General features: G+C 52.3%; 1 protein-coding gene across 2 annotated transcripts in view; it reads right to left on the bottom strand.

Moving 5' to 3' along the window:
* Positions 1–17,628, bottom strand: part of ROBO3 (roundabout guidance receptor 3) — a 233,677-nt gene that overhangs the window by 139,824 nt on the left and 76,225 nt on the right. The gene's annotated exons all lie outside the window — the stretch shown is intronic.

The following is a 17,628-nucleotide window of genomic DNA, read 5'->3' on the forward strand; positions in this document are numbered from 1 at the left end:
CTTTCGCTGCCAGCCCCGTTCCCGCACCAGGCTCCGCTGCTCCCGGGGGCTCCCGGCGATAATCCACCGCAGAGGCGCCGCCGCTGCCCCCCCCCGCTCAGCCCGCACCCGGGCGGCGGCAGCGCCGGGAACTTGCTCCAACTCGGCTGCCCCGGCCCATTGTCAGGCTGAGCCCTCCCCCGCCGCCTTAAAGAGACACCGACCTGCCGGGCAGGAGGGGCGGGGGCTCCGCCTGCAGGGCCGGGGGGCGGGGGGGGGGTCTCGCCGCAGGGCCACGCGCCTGCCCGAGCCCGAGCCGGGCTGGGGGCAAGGAGGCGCCGGCTCCGGGGGGGGTGGTGAACAGACCCTCCACCCCCAAGGCGCAGGGGCAAGGCTGGAGCGCTGGGAGCCGGGCAGGGGGCGTGGGCGGCGGGGGCGGTTCCGCCTCTGGGCCCCCTGGGGCGGGGGTATCCCACCCCCCCGGGGGGGGGGGTGCACGAGGGGCTCGCCCCTGGGCCCGCTTGGAGCACGAGGCGGGGACGGGGACCCGGGCGGAGCCTCCCGGGCACCCGGGTGTTTGCATCTCAAGGGGCGAGGCCAGGCGGCAGCCCCGTTCCCTGGGCGCACACGGGACGCCCCCCGCCCCGGCAGAGCCGCGGCTCCCTCTTTGGCCCAGCCCCACGCCAGGCTCCCCAGCTGGTCTCCCCACGCCGCAGTCTGTGCCAAGCGGGCCCCGGGGCTCTCAGCCCTGCCTTAATCCGCTCTGAACCAGCCCGGTCACTTTTTAAACGTGTCACCGCAGCTCCTGTGCCCGTTCGCCCTGGGGAGGAGCCGCCCCGCTCTCTGGCCCTGCCAAGTGGTGGACTGGCCTTTCAGGCACCCTTCTGCCATGGCAAGAGGGCAGCGGTAGATCGCCGAGCAAGGAGACAGGTTCTCTCGGCGATAAGGAGAACGTTTTCCCGAAGCCCCTCACCCTAAAGTGAAGGGCAAGAGTGATGGAGAGGAAGCGAGGAGCTGTTCATGAAGGGAGGCAAAGATGACATCTTTTGCAGTGCTGCCTGGCTCGACCAGAGAAATGATGGTGACATTCATCAGCTCAGGAAAGCAGACAGTTCATTCATTCCTCCTCTACTGCCAGCCCTGCCCAGGAGAGCCTGCCGCAGGAAAGCCACTGTTTCAGAGGCGGACTAAAAGAGATTGAGAGGCAAATGGCCCTTTTTCTCTGCAGGTTTTGATCAAATAATTAAACATCCAACAATGGGTGAAACTTGCACTGGAAGAATGTTCATCCCTGAGCCAAGAAAGTGCTGAAAAGGCAACCCTGCTCCTACATGAACAGGGGCACCAGCCTGGCGGGCGGTTCAGGGAGCCACGGCAGCTTTACACGCTGGCTTGCTAGCACCACTTGACAATAAACTCACATGCCACCGCAGTTGGGTGGGTGACCTCAGGCCGCGTCGATGGCCCAAGATCCCCAGTTCTCAGCAGCCCTTGGGAAGCCCCTTGGGTGTTTGTGAGACACTCAGATACTATGGTGAGGAGCATGTCGAATGCGTACATGGACGTGAGTGTCACAGTGGGCCCTCTGCCAGCACTGTGGAAGGGTCGCGAGCCTGGTTTGATGCTCACACAGGCTGTAGGTGAGCTGAACCTGCAGCATGCGCACTCCTAGTGGAGAGTGGTGACTGCCCGAGAAGAATGTTACCTTCTACAGCTACGCAGCACCCTAATCCAGAGGTTCCACTTCTCCACTTCTCAGGGCTCCCTGCCCGCCCTTGGGGAAAGCTTGGGATGCGCAGGGTCAGTGCTGGTGTAAACTCCTTTACACGGGACAAGGTGGCTTTAGCAGAGCCCAGAATCCAGCCCTGGGTGTAAGGTGCTCCTGCATTTGGGGACTGCAGTCTTGGACACTGAGCAAGGCAGCAGTTAGGGCTTGCTTCCCAAACCCCCCTTCTCCATGTGCCCTGGATTCTCTTTCCTCATTTTTCCTATTACCTCTCCATCCTCCCTGGTGTGCACTACTCCCAGGTTAGCATCATCTGCAAGATTAATTCATGTGCATCTTACTCTCTCTTAAAAATGACTAAGGAAAGCATTAAGCAAGGGCCAGAGCTGCTGTGACCCTGAGGGACCTCTCCTCTGTATGGGAACTCCTAACTCCATACACTGCTTTTGTTTGGGGTCTTTTGGGCAGTTTTCATTGTACATAGCAGTCATAGAATCTCAGGGTTGGAAGAGACCTCAGGAGGTCATCTAGTCCCACCCCCTGCTCAAAGCAGGACCAATCCCCCATTTTTGCCCCAGATTGAGCTCACAACCCTGGGTTTAGCAGGCCAATGCTCAAACCACTCCCCCCCCTCAAACCCAAGCCCATCTCGGGGGTTTGGTGAATTCATAGACCAGCGCTGTCCGAGAGGCACTGCACACACATGGAAGAAAATACATTCCCATTCCACCCAGCTCCCAGTCTGAACGAGCCACAGGAAGTGGAGTTCAGACACATACAGTGACACACAGGCCGAGACGCGCTGGTCTCCTAGCTGTCCTGATTTTTTTTCTTCTTTATGAGATTTTTTTAATTCCCCCCAATTTTCCCTCCTGAAACCGAACATCCACGTACAGCAGCATTCTGTGCAATAATTCCTTACTGCGTTGAACACCAGCATCAGTGGGTGAGTGGTGGGAACAGTCTTCTGTCCTCTCCCCTTCTCAGTGAATCCCTTCTCGCTGTGAGGAGGAAAGGGCAGGCTGGCTTTCTCTGCTTTCTGGGTCAGAACGCTGCCCTCCACAGGTCCTAAGAACCTCTTGATTGTGCATGTCGGACTGTATTGGTTGCCCAACTGTTCTCAGCACAGCTAATCCCCCAGGAGAACACGTGTCCTGTGGTTCTCTTACTCTGTCAGACCTGTTTCAGATGCTGTCTGTAATTCCTCCTTGATGCTGAATCCCTTCTATCATTATCAAAAGCATTTCATTACCATCGGCTGGCTTAGCAGATACTTTGGAAGGAAAGTCTCACTTCTCTGCCTCTGTTTCCATGCCCCTGCTCTCCTGTACATACTGTACCCAGTCCAGTTACAAGGCCTCCCCACCAGGTTTCATGCCCATGGTGAGTGTCACTGTCCTTTAGATACACTTCTAGCTCTTGTTTGCTTCCCACACGCCTGTCATTTGTGTACATGCTCCTAAATCCACTGACACGCCTTTTCTTATTATTTATTGAACTTGTTGCAGAGTGATGTCATCTTGAGTCTCATCTGGTATGTTGGTATGTTTGGTATGCTGGATTATCTGAGCTAAACAAGATCTTTAACGTCCCTGTCCTGCCTAGTTTACAGCCCACCCAGGTAGCCCTGCAAGCTCCGAGCACAGGTTAGTAACCCTTCTGCATAAACAGTGACTGTCCAGTCCAAAGAGCAGACATACGTCACTCCATGAATCCAGAGTGCCCACTTCTCGGCACCATCACTGCAGCCACCAATTCTTCTCCAGCATCAGCCATCCTCTGGCACTTGCCATTCCTGTCTTTACTACCCCTGCAGCTATTATTGATTGTACTAAAACTCCCTTCGTTGGGGGCGGGGAATGAGTTGTTTCCACGTGATCTATAATAAGCATGAATTTCCCAGCATCCTCCAGGATATGCTCCATCCTCCTCCTCCTCCTCATATGTCCTGCCTGGTTCTCCATTATGGAGCCACCGATCAGAATTGTTGGCTATTTCCTCCTGGGGAATTAATAAATTCCTTGGGGACTTTCTCAGCCTGATCCCCTCTCATCTTCTCAAGGGAGGGGCCTGACAGCAGGCATCTAGGCTCCACACACATTTCGCTTTGGTTTTTCCAGCTCCTCTTGGTATTCCTCAATGCCACGGGTCTCCATCCTTCCTCCTTGTGCACAGCTAACCCAGCTGAGATCCTACCTGCTAAGCATCTCCAAACACCTCCTTCCTCCATGCTTCCCATAGTCTGCCTCTATTGGTATCTTTCACCTGGCATTCCCTATGCCAATGGGAGCAGCTGCACCTCTGGGGGCTTGCCCTCTGCGGAGGGCAGGGAATGCTTGGACGGCTGTCCTCCCAGAGGCCTCTACCTGCGGAGGGAAGATTTGACTCATGGCCTGGGAGGCGCCAGTGGGACCCTCCAAACAACTGGCAGTGCCACTGTGCCCTTTTCCACACAGACCCGCTGCTGCCAGAGGTCCTATGCCTGGGTTCCACCGCCCGAAGCCAGTCAAAAGCGGCAGGGGCTCAAGCTAGATCACTACAAGCAGGGCTATAGAACCAGGAACGTCCCCAGCCAGACACACACAGACCCAAATCTCCACTTTGCCGGGGCAGAGCAAGTGCTACCAGGCGTGTTCAGAGAGTCTCAGATTACAAAGCCAGCAGGGACCACTGTGACCATCTAATCTGCCCTCCTGTAGGACACAGGCCAGAGACCTGCCCTGACTTAATTCCGGTTGGACCCAGAGCAAATGTTGATGGTAAGCCCAGTCAGTCAGGCTACAAGTGCCTTGACTTGGCATTGTCAGGTGCTGCTTGTGTCCCAGTGGCACGCAGAATGGTAAGGAACTCTTACAGGGGCTTCAAAAATATCCAAGACATTTTAAAAATGACTCCCAGTCTAAGCCTTCGGCCCGGGGGCCAGCCTGATCAGCACGGGCAAGGGCTGCTTGTCTAATGCCAATAGGAAATGACTTCTGGAAAATATGTTTTAATCCCTAACCAACCTCTCCCTGTACTTGCCCCCACCCCCTGGGGAGAGACCACGGAGCTGGGGCTGTTCCGTCTCTAGTCCTGATCAGCCTGCCTCACAACTGCTGCTTCCTCTGCTCGCTGGACCTTGACTGCATCAAAGCCGTGCTGAGTGGCCGCCCAGTCGGGTGTGTAATTTAATTGTTCAGCAGCCAGAGAACATGTTGGCTGCTTTAATTCGTTTAAAATAGAAACAGAGTAAGGTGTTTGGCTGCCTCCGGGACCCCGGCTGCAGCTTCCTCCTCACTGCTCGGGTAGCGCTAGGTGACCTTCTGCCGGGAATCAACAGCGGTAAGGGACAGGTTCAACAGGATGTCGGGGGTCCCGGCTGCAGTGAGCTGTTTGGCTTGAGCCCACATCTGGAACCCCATTCACACTGCCGCTCTAGGAATTCACCTCGAAGCACCCTGCTGCCCTGGGGGAGAGTGCCCCAGGGGCCAGGAACTGCAGACACAGCCAGTTTGGTTTCGGAAAAAGAAAGGAACGACCCAGCCAGCTGGCTGGGCCCCCCAGTGCCCTGACTGCCAGCGGGAGCCCTCCCCCACCACTCCATCCAATCCCACCTCAGGCAAGTGTCCCCAGGAGCAGCTGGGGATGGGCCCCAGAATGCTGATACTGGCTGCATTTGGTCTTCTTTGGCCCACAGCTACCCACGGGCAGTTCCCCTCCAGTTTACTGCCACCACTACCCTGCTCAGCTCGGCTCCCACTGCCAGGTCCCGTCCAGCTGGCCGATGGAGTTTGAGATGCTTAATCAGAGTGTCGTTTGCCAGAGCCAAGCTCAGACTCCACAAGAAATCACCACTCTTCCTATTTGCCATGCTGGGCCCGGCTTCCAGCTCAGGGTGGCTCAGCTTTCCTCTGAACAAGCACCATGAATTTGCACACGTCTGCAGCTACACAGCCCGGTTAGTGGGACACAGGGAAATTCCAGACAGTGCCACTGGGCGCTTTATGGGACGCCTCTCAAGTGCAGGCAAATTACACCTGGCAGCAGGTAGGAGGCAGCCTTCAGTTCTCTCATTTCACCTACAGAAGGCGCCAAAGAGCTTCTGTTCTCACCCTGCTCTGTTACCTGTCTACCTCCATCTGGCCTTGCACCCACTCGGACTCCTCCTGGACTCCTCCTGCAGCTGGCCTCCGCAGCACAAGATAGCAAGCCGAATGCTCTGTGGTTTAAGGCTCCTCTAATTAAAGGAGAGGCACCCACAGACCTTTTCAGAGGCTTCTTTAATTGAGTCATAGTAAAGGGGAACTGTCAAATGCCACACACTCTCCTTTGATTGCAACCTCCTCCCAGAAGCCTGAAACCGTCCTTTGTCTCTCTCTTGCTCTCATCCTTTCCCACTTGACAGACACTGATATTTTCCCTGCGTGGTTTGAGGAGCGCAGGGCAACGTGTCTCTGCTCCCTTGCGTTCCGTGTGTGAGCTCTATAGGTCCAGCTCGATGACAGAGCCAGTCTGGGAACAGCATCCGTGAGCACACCCCAGCTAAGCGGCTGCCTCTCTGGCAGCACGGCCCACGATACTATAGGGCCGGCAAATGCGCTGGTTTGGGGTTGTTTCTAAGCTTCTCCAGCAGCAAGCAGTGAGTTGGAAGACGTGGGCAGAGGCTCTGCCACATGCTGACTAAGGGGGAAAGGGAACTGCAGGAAAGGAAGGATCTGACGAGCATTAACACAAACTCTGTTGCTCAGTTAAATTGACACCCTGTCCTGGAGACCCACCAGGTAATCTGACTGCCATCCATTGCCCCTTCCCTGGGGTATCCTGCACATCACTGCCTTGCTCCTCAGCTGAATCAGGCACATGGCATGTTGGCAGATGTCAAAAATCCTGGAAACCCGCAACTAGGTTTCCTACCATCTAGCTCCACGGAAAGATTTTTCCAGCAACACTGGCTGACCTGTCTGCCCAGTCCCTTCCCGAGGTGGGTTTTACATACAGCTTTCAGAGTAGCAGCCGTGTTAGTCTGTATTCGCAAAAAGAAAAGGAGGACTTGTGGCACCTTAGAGACTAACCAATTTATTTGAGCATAAGCATCCAATGAAGTGAGCTGTAGCTCAGGAAAACTTACACTCAAATAAATGGGTTAGTCTCTAAGGTCTCCTGTTCTTTTTACATACAGTGTGGGCTAGCATCGCTCTCAGGGCTTGGAGAGCACTAAGTTCATCAGATGAGATTTTATACATCCCATAAAAATAGCCATCAGCGTTTTCCACCTAAACTAATATTGCTAAATGCACAGCCCCTTTGACCCAGCTTAACGCTAAGCCCTTCAGGGATACAGCTCACCGTTTCCTCCACTTGGCTGAGTCAACTCAGTCCAAAGGGAGGGCATTCCTGAGTGCTGCTCTGCCTACAAGTCCTGCCAGCACCATTAGCTACTTCGTATAAAACAGAGCGAGAGAGAATTGGCAGAAGTTCTATAAGGAATGACGAGAGACAGAAACTAGTTTGCTGAGGCTCCAAAGACAGAAAACCTAGGGAGGTGTTAACCTTCCCAAGCAGGAATTCCATAACTGGAACATTGTCACTTGGTGTGTGTGGAGCTGGCTCTATTTTACAGAAACTCCAGAATTGGAGTCTCACGTGGCAACGCTCTGAACCTTCTTCTATTCTCCCCTCCTTCTAGTCCTTCCAACCTGGTTTCTGGCAAAGACACTTTGCTCCCTCAGGAGATCAGACAACACCCTGACCTAGAGAGCACTCGCTAACTATGAAAGGAGGTAATCAGATACCTGGTCCAGTGCCAACATTCTCATTGACTTTCCAAGATGCCAGCTATCGGGTTCCCCTCGTGGTCAGGAAGTCATTTCTGTTACAAAGTGGGATTGGCCCAAAGTCTGGTAGCCATTGGAGACTTTTTCCAGGGCCAAAACCAGCTCACAATCAGTTGTAGTCTGCCTTCATGGACTTCTCTATGTGCGTACAAGTCAGAAACGTCCTAGGCTCATTTGCTGATCAAGGAACAGCATTTAGTAGAAACACTTCAGTGGGCACTGAGCCCATGCAAGCTATCACTATGGCAGAGTTTCTTCACTGAGAGTTCTTGTGCGTGTATATCCCACGTTCCAAACAACGACTCAAGAAGTTTAAAATTCCTCATATGGATAATCAGTGGCAGAAACCAATTCAACAGCCCTCTGAAGTCTCTATCTGCAACTTCACACTGCACAGACTTTATCATTTCCCTCCAGTTTTGAACAAAATGAAGCCAGATCTACATTAAAAATGCTCCTATGTGATTATCTGACTCATATATTGTCTAGGCAGCTGCTGTCCCATATGCCTGTTCTGGACATTGATCCACCATTTCATACATCCCAAGTTGGCAATGGACTCGGAGAAAACCCCTAGTCAATGGGCATTTTGTCAATGGGCCAAGATTTCACCCTCTATGTTTAACCCTTTTTTGTACATTCTGGAAACAACTCACAGGACCAAATCTCTGGCACAGGGTTAGGATACAGAACTTGATGTCTACGGTGGATCGAAGGTTATCTGCAGTCTATTGATGGTACCTACAAAGGCCGCATTACCGAGATGGGAGAATGGAGTCAAACTTACTGTAACTTGCTGAGAGCAAAAACACCAGAACAACCCGAGGTGACAAAGTTTTGCTAAACTAGGGGCTTAAATCAGTGGTTCTCAAACGTTTGTACTGGTGACCCCTTTCACACAGCAAGCTTCTGAGTGCGACCCCCCTTATAAAATAAAAACACTTTTTTATATATTTAAAACCATTATAAATGCAGGAGGCAAAAGCAGGGTTTGGGTGAAGGCTGACAGCTCGCGACCACCCATGTATTAACCGCGGGACCCCCGAGAGATCCCTATTCCCAGTTGAGAACCCTTCACCTAGATGTACATGTCTTAGGACTTTACTAAGTGGTAACTCCATTGCCTTACTCAAGAGATACCCGGGTTGTGCTCCAGCCAATCAATCTGCTGCCCAAGCTATTGCTAGTATTTGGTATTGAAATCTATAATGCAGATTAGCTGAACGTAAGGGAAAGTCTTCTCTTGACACTTCTACTTCCTGTGTTAAATATGATTGATTTGTAGAAGACAGATAAAACTTGGCAGTCATGGATTCTTAGCATCTTAAATATAACTCCGTGTTCCTTTTACTTCTGTTCTCTGATAGAATATTCAGCAAGTTCTGATCATCCCCTAAATGTTTCTATATTTGTATATCCCAAATGCAATTAAAAAAAATCTATCTCACCTGGGGCAGTTAAATATGGGGCAGTATTTCCCCTTCAAAATATAGGGAACACTGCAGATGCCATGGTGAGGTCAAACACCATAGCATGGTAATTGTTGATTTGTTTTGCAAAATGCTTACTGTAGCATGTTAAATTCTTAATTCAAGGACACAAATATCCCCTCATTAGACATCACACAGGCCTGGGAGAACTTTAGAGTGCCCTGTCGAATTTGGATCAAGAAAAAGAGGCAGCTAATTAGAATAGTTAACAACACAATCTCCGGACTTTTAAATTCTAATCAGAAGGGCCCCAACTTGCTCCAGAATAATCTACCCTCTCCTGACTATCCCTCATGAATAAGGTTGTTATGTATGTGAATCTTTGAAAGCACACCAGGGGATTGTTGCAGGGGATTAATGTTAGATGGGCACCGTTCAGCCTGAAAAAAACACATTTCAACACCATCCTGATTCAGGTCTAAAAGGCATTAGGGAGACGTTATTGGATTTGCATAAATCACATCCATATTTATCTAACATTCATAATTACTACGATGGAGCTGAGTTGCCTCAAGGGGTGGGAGAAATCCTTGGATGGGGGCTCCAGAACCCAGGGCGTTAGCTTTCTGGCACATCTAAGTCCTGCTGGGCAAGGAGCAGCTTTCTGTGTTGCACAGAGCCAAATGCCCCTCTGAAAAATGACTAGACCCATAAATATCCAAAACCATTAGTAGAGCCGTCAAGCTCAACCAGGTGTTGTGACAGTGAGGGGGTTTCATTTGGATATTAGGAAAAACTTTTCCACTAGGAGGGTGGTGAAGCCCTGGAATGGGTTACCTAGGGAGGTGGTGGGATCTCCTTCCTTAGAGGTTTTTAAGGTCAGGCTTGACAAAGCCCTGGCTGGGATGATTTAGTTGGGGTTGGTCCTGCTTTGAGCAGGGGATTGGACTAGATGACCTCCTGAAGTCCCTTCCAACCCTGATATTCTATGATTCTATGACTTGATGAAGGGGTCATTGGGTGAAGTTCTCTGGCCTGTGTTCTACAGGGGGTCAGACTAGATGAGCCCAATGGATCCACTATGAATCTAGGAAATAACACTGGAGGCATGGGCCACAATTTTCTAAAGTGTCTACGTTACTAAAGGCTGAAGTCCCATTTTCAGAAGTGACTCAGGCACTAAAGAATTTAATTGTCATTGACAGTTAATGGGACTTCAGCTCCTAAGTCACTTGGGCACTCTGGAAAGTTTTACCCTGGATCATGGAAATCCTTAATTGTGAGAACAGTCATGTTAAAACAAGGCTGCAGGTATGAAAGGAACACAGACTTGAAGTCTGGAGGCTGGCCTCACCTCAGGAGTGCTTAAGGTTGTTGTGGTATGTTTGCTTATGTTTGAGATGGATGGCACAGGGGTGGGGTCACATGAAGATCATGCTTCCCATAGGCGCTGTGGATTTCCTACTGCTTTAACGTGGCTGGTGGCAGTTGGACGTGAGCAGTCTTCACTGAACATCATACTTTTGTGCTGGAACAATGACACACACAAAGAGCCTTTCTCTGGGATCCACTGCCGCATTTGGGAACAGCTGTTGCAAGGTTGTCCTTTCATCTCAGCAGGGCCCTTGTTTTAAAGCCAGCACCATCAGCCACGTCCCACCGTCCGTGGGAACCCATCAGTCGAGTGCGAAAGGAAAACCTGCACCAGATCCTTCCCTTCCCTTTCATCCCTCACTACGCCAGCTTTCAGGCTGCCATGCAGCCTCAGGCACTGGGCCCGCTTAGCCAAACCCCAGGTCTCCAGAGGTTCCCGGGTCTCCAGCTTGGGCTATTACGGAGTTTATTTTAACAAGAAGAAGCCTCCAGCCCTCTCTCAATGTGCCTCATTGGGCAGGCCGGGGGAAGGGGCGGGAGGAACTGGCTTTCTCCTCCATCTTCTGTCATTGGGGGGGCAGCAAGCTAAGACACCCCACAAGCCTCCTGGCATCTTCTGGGCAGCAGACTGCATTTAGCAGCCTCCACCTCACTGCTGCAGGGTGTGGGGGTGAGGCTGCGGCCTGCTGCCGGAAGAGCCAGGGGACTCGGGGGAGAGGCCTGGCTCTCTCTGCCATCTCCTTCAAAGACAGAGGCTGAAAGAGTGGCCAGCCCAGTGTTTCGAAGAGCCCAGGCAAGGAGAGGGCGTCCACAGACATCTGGAGAGGTGTGGAGGGCAAGGCCACTGGCCCATGGCGTCTACCCTAAGAAGGGTCTGGGCCTGTTGGAGAGGTGGTATCTAGGGTGAAGGGTGGTATGACTGAGGCTCAGATCTGGGTTCATTCGGACTCGGTACCTGAATCTCATTTCACAAAGGAACCCCCATGAACTGGCGCTTCAGCCCATTCAGTGCTCTTTGGGTCCATGCTGCCAGCAGTCTCTAGGGACACCTGTGTCCATGCTCCCACATCTAACCTTGGTGTGTTATGGGCACGCCAAGCCTATAGATGGTGGAGCCGCTCACAAAGGCTTGTCTGTTTCTTCTGCCGAAAAAGGTGAGTGCCTCTGCCGATCCCACCACATCCCATCACCCACGTTTCCAAGACAGTTTGTCCAAGGCTAAAATACCCACCTCTTTAATGAGACACGGTGAGGTAGGGAATATCTTTTATTGGACCAGCTTGTCCTGGTGAGAGAGACAAGCTTTCAAACTACACAGAGCTCTGCTTCAGGTATGGGAAACGTACTCGGAGTGTCACAGCTCAATACAAGGTGGAAGAGATGAGCAGTTAGTTAACTACTTCTGCTAAACAACACAGCATAACTCTGAAGACGAGATAGGTGTGGCCCAGCAGCTGGTCTCTCTCACCTACAGAAGTGGGTCCATTACAATCTATCCCCCCCTTGTCTCTCTCATACCCTGGGACCTGCATGGCTAATACACTGCCTTCACATTAATGAAACTCATCAACCATTTAATGCTATTAGCCCGGGCACTTACAAATGTGAAGAGAGATATTTAATTAGTAAGCTCTCAGGCCCAGCCTCAGATCCGGGGAGCAAGCAATGTGCTATTACTGATGGGTTCATCATTCTCAAGCAGTGTAGAAATCTCTCGTTCGTTCCTCACGCCTGCTGCAAAGTCAGTTATATCGAGGGCCCTGGGGAGGTGAATTGAGTGTGCAATAGTTCTAGGACTCGCTCTGCAAACGGGGCCAGTTTGCTACAAGGTCTCATTGCCTACCAGGGGTGGGAGGGTTTACAACCTTGCTGAGCAACCGTAGCATCTGCTGAATTCGATGGGAGATCGGGACAGATTACTGTTCATGCTATTAAACTAATACATACTTAAGTGCCCCCCCTTGTCTCTTACAAATTACAACGGGATGATTTCTCATGGGAAGAATGAGGGCAAGCAGAACAGGAGAAAGAAGGGAGAAACACCACTCCTGTGGGTAAAACACTCAGCAGACAGTCTAAAGATACGGGATCAGACCACTGTACATTTTCGTTGGCAAGCTCATCAGTTTTGCCAAAATTCCTCCCTGCTTTCCATTGTCCCTAGCTGTCTGTTCTCCTCGTGGGCTGTTTTCACCTGGTAAATGTATACCACTGGGATCAGAAAGCAGGTGAGGTTTTATACCTTATCTGATCAAATCCACATGTATAAAGAAATTCATTTAAGAGATTCTCTTCTTTTAAAGTAACATCCTAGGGAGCAAGGCAGTGGGAGGAAAAGCCACGGGGTCTAATGGGAGAATTCAAGGGTCTCCCCTGGCTTTGTCAGCTACTGTTCTATGATTCTTAGAGACGAGATTGAAAACTTTTCCATTGGTTGCGTAGCCAGCTGACCCATGGGTCACATTCTTTGCAAAGAGGTTTTCCTCTCTGTCTCTCTGGGCTCCAATTCTGAAATATCCTGCAGTCCCGTGAACAGAGTCCTATTTCCTGTAAGGAGATGGAGCGGATTCTGAGGGAGATAACGGAGAAATGGCTGTGATTTCCGGTGGACTTCCCCTAAGGCAACGTGTGCTGGGTGGCTGTAATCAGTGATCAGCTGCAGGGGATGGCGAGTGCAAAGAGAATTGTTAACTGCACCTAGAAATCCAGAGGGAAGGAGCCCAGCACAATTAAGAGTCAGAGAGAAGAAGGTGGAGAAAGGGCGCCCTCTGCACATAGACTGCAGAAAGGCAGGGCACTGAGGAGCCAAGCAGCATCCCCACAGTGGCCTACAATGTGACTGAGACCAGCAGGGTGGAGTCCTGGCTAACAAGCCATGGAACCTGCTTTGATCTTTCACAAGACTGGGGTCAGGCTGGAAATCAGGGCCTGGTTCTGATTTATTTACACAGTTTATGATGTCCCAGCAGTGTCCACATGCACTTAGAGTGACAACCTAATAGGAGGACTTGTGGCACCTTAGAGACTAACAAATTTATTAGAGCATAAGCTTTTGTGGGCTACAGCCCACTTCATCGGATACATAGAATGGAACATATAGGAAGAGATATATAGATACATACAGATAAGTTGGAAGTTGCCATACAAACTGTGAGAGGCTAATTAGTTAAGATGAGCTATTATCAGCAGGAGAAAAAAACTTTTGTCATGATAATCAAGATGGCCCATTTAGACAGTTGAGAAGAAGGTGTGAGGATACTTAACTTAAGAAAATAGACAGGCTGGAACACCCGCCCCCCAGCATTAGTAACTGCAATCAGATGCTCTTCTGCCACCCCAAGGACCCCCTACGTTTCCTCCCCTGCCCCCAGAGAGCCTGGGGAGAGGGAGAGAGAGAGAGAGAAGCCTTGTGCATGTCCAGAGGGTCAACAACAGCAGGGGCTGCAGGAGCAAGTGGGGATGAATACCAGAGCGCCCGGCCCATGAGGCGACAGATCTGCGGAGGGGGCACAAGCAGCCTATCTGATCTCCATTGTAGGGGCCCAGTGCGGAGGGAGAGGAGAGGCAGCCCGGCACACAGGGCCCAGATCACCAAGGGCTTTATGGCTGCCCTGGGAAGTGATGTGGCAGTTGGTACGATCTCTGCAGGACAGGGGCAGGAAGCTCTCCGATGGTTTTTGAGGGAAGCCCCAAGCACAGCTAATCCAGCCTGGCCAGGCCTGAATCCACCTTTGGATGCTGTCTCATCAAATCAAGTGGGGTCCCCTGTTTGCAAACTCCAGTAACAAAAGGCAGATGCAGCCCCTCGGTCAAGAGGGCAGCCCTCACCTCTGCAATTCCCAGCTGGAAAGGCCCCTGCTGGGGGAGTTTTTTTTATCCAGTTCTGCCTCACACAAGACCCAGTCTGATGGGAAGTGGCTCAGCCTCACCAACCAGCTCAGAGGAAACAGGGACACGGTGCTGAGTGCTGATCCTGGTGCTCGGGAACCAAGCCTGTCACACTGCAACCCCTCGTGGCCTTCCATGCATAAGTGCTGCACAGGAGCAGCTAGAGAAACCCTGCAGGACCTAAGGACCCTAAGAGAGCCTTTGCGGTAAATGGGCCATCACCCAGCACCACGGTGCCAGCAGCTAGGGCTCCCAGAGGTAACAGAATGGAGCTACTGAAGTGTAACTCTGCTGGTCTCTGCCAGGGCCCATCAGTGGCCTTTTGTGATCAAGGATATTAATAGCAGCGGATAGCTCTAATGGAGTCTGGGGAGGGCAGGGCAGGCATCTGGCCTCGGCAGCTTTGGACATCCCAGCCTAGAACGCGGTGTGACTGCGGCTGCAAGCAGTCGCTCTGGGGGTTGTGCTAAGCCCATCACTATCAAAGGTGGGTTTGCCATTCCGTCTACGGCATGGGGAAAATCTGCCCGTAAGCCAGAAACCTGCCACTGCCTCGTAGGGTGCTTTTGACCAATGCTAAAAACTACCCCCCATAGACATATATGCACACAGGCACGCACCCCTACCACACCCCGCCCCCCCGACAGGGCTGTTGGAAGCAGGGTCTCTGTCTGGGGACCGGGGGTGGAGCTGGAGCCATCACAGGGGTTCTCTGGTGGCAACAGCAGCTGCCCCTGGTGGAGGAGAGAAACCGGTGACAGGCAGGGAGCAATAAATAGGGTGGTTGGTGAAATCAGCCCGGCGGAGGCACTGGCCTGTGAGTCCCCAGAGAAGCGCAGCTGCTCCCTGGTCTCTCTATGCCCCGAGGAGCCCTTTCTCCTTCTCTGTCCTGCCTCCTCCCACCATGGCTCCAGCCTTTCTGCATCCTCCTGCAGCTCCATGTCTATTTGTCTGTCCATCGGCACACGTTCCCATCGCAGCCGGCCCAGTCCCCTGGCTCATCCAGAGGATCAGAGTGCAGGAGATGGAAAAGGCCAGCTGGCCTTTCCCCAGGGCCAATGCAGGACTGCTCTATACGGGCACTTGTGAGGGGGGCATCCAGCCTGCGGTTACAGGTCCCAAGTGCTGCGGTTTCCAGGACTTCCCTTGGGAGATGGCTCTGCAACCCTGCCAGTCTGTGCTGAACGCGACAGGACTGTCCCACTCAACCACGGCTCCCACACAGCGCCCCCTTCTCCGTTCCTGTCCTTTACGGCATCAAAGCCAAGCTCCTTATCTTCACCCCCCAGGCCCTGCCAGTCTCCCCTCCCCGCACCTACCTCTGTGCTCATTTCCTCGGGCTCTCCCTGCACCCTCCGCCCCAGCTTGGTCTGGTGCTGTCGCACTTCGGGGCCTTCTTCAGCCTGAGCCTCTGCACCTGGAACAGTCCCTCCCCCACGGTCTACCAAACATCTTCCTTCCTCCTTGAAATACCATCTCCAGGCGACTTCCTCCCTTCGCTCGCGGCAGTTCCACAGCCTTCCCCCAGCTGCAGCATTGCTGGGAGCGGGCCAGTGCTCGGATCCATCAGCTCCTTGGTGCCGGGCCTGTGCCCTGTTTCATGGACAGTAACGCGCCCTGTGCATTTCCTGGACTACATCATCCATAGCGAGGTCTCCTCATATTTGCACCGTGTCTTCCTTAATTCCATCCTCATTGCTCCCCTTCAACTACCCCAGCCCAGCCGTCTCCTCCTTGGGGTTTATCCCTTCCGCCACTAGCAGGATCTTGCCCCCTCTTAGCCAAACTAGAAGAGCTCTTTCAGTGCCCCCGGCCTGACTGAGCCAGGCCCTCCAGCAAATGTCAATAGTTGTCTCTCACTGAGGAGCCCAGAACAGACACAGCCATTCTGGCTCTGTGGAGTGATGCTCCTACCCACGGGTTTCCCATTGACTGCAGTGCACTTTGCCTCAGGCCCATGGGTCCAAAATTGCTTGATCTTATTTATTATTTTTTGGTGCCCATGTCCTGCTGCAGGCTCCCCAGCCTCCAGCCCTAGCTTCTTTCAACATCACTGCTGTCCGTGGAGAGGGAGTGCGTCCGTGCATCATTTCCCCCAGAGAGCTCTGTGTGTGCTTGCCCATGATGAACTGCGTGGGATTTCCTGCCTGTGTCTCTTCATATTATTTCCAAGTGCTCACTGCTGCCCTCAATACCTTCCAATGTGCTGTGATCTGTGAATGGCATGGTTCTCTTTATGAATGATCTGGAAAAGGAAGTGAAGCTGCCATAGCTTTGATCTCTGTGATCACTGTGACTCTTCGCTGGGCCCCTCCCCAGCATGGGACGCGACATTTCAGCCTGTGGCTGCCAATCAGCTTTGTTGGAGGCCCCCTTGCCATGGACTCATAAAAGGATGGCTCATTTCATTGCCAGACCTGTGTCCTCTCTATGTCAATGGCCAGCACCAGATTTTTGGAGGAAGGTATAAAAGACTCCCTAGGGGACAGTGGTGGAATAACCTGCACATGGGCGACATTCCCTCCTAACCCGAAGCAGTTACAGGCTGCTTTAGGGGTATAAATCCTGTACAAACCCTGAAATGTTCAGCATGGTCATGTAGCTGTGGATACTCTCATCACCCACAGACCTGTCCAGGCCTTCTCAAAACTATGCTAAGCTCTTGGCCCCTAGGACATCTTGTGACAGTGAGTTCCACAGGCTACCCTCACTCCAGGCTCTGTTGCTGCCATTTGTCTTTTCTTCTCTCTCTCTCTCTCTCTCTCTCATCCTTTTTAAGCTTGGTCTACACTTATATAATTTGGTGGCATAGCTATGTCTGTTAGCGGTGTGATTTTCCAGCCCACTCTGGATTGCCACAGCTGTGCTGGCAGAAGCTCTGCTGTAGACACACTTATTCCAGCAAAAAAAAGTCCCTTTGCCATGACAACATACTCCATTTAGGGAACTGGTTTAAGTCCTACCAGCAAAAGCACCCTTTTGACAGTATGTGTCTCCATTAGGAAGGTATATCTATACCAGCAAACCCTTCCTAATGTAGACAAGGCCTCAGTCTGCTGCAGTTGTTTCTCTGTTGTTCTGTCCCACTTTTCCATCTCCTTTTTTATTTTCCTTTGGCCGGATTCTCCCTGTCCCGCCCCCCAGTCACTCACTGCTGTGCACAGTGCATGTAAAGTGCTGCCACGCTGCTCCAGTCGCCCGTTGTACTCACTTTGCACAAGTGCAAGTGAGCCTGAGGCCACAAGGCAGGAGAGAATCAGGCCACTTCCCCACCCCAATCCCCTGGAGAGATGGTAGTGGGGGAGGAGAGGGCAGAGTGAAGGCAGCTGGCTTCAGCAGTGTTACTGAGCATGTTCAATCCGAGTAAGGGTGCTTAGTACAACCTAATCAGCAAATGGGGGGGGCACATGACCCCATA

This window comes from Lepidochelys olivacea (assembly GCF_965140295.1).
Source record: "Lepidochelys olivacea isolate rLepOli2 genome assembly, chromosome: 22".
Taxonomy (NCBI): domain Eukaryota; kingdom Metazoa; phylum Chordata; order Testudines; family Cheloniidae; genus Lepidochelys; species Lepidochelys olivacea.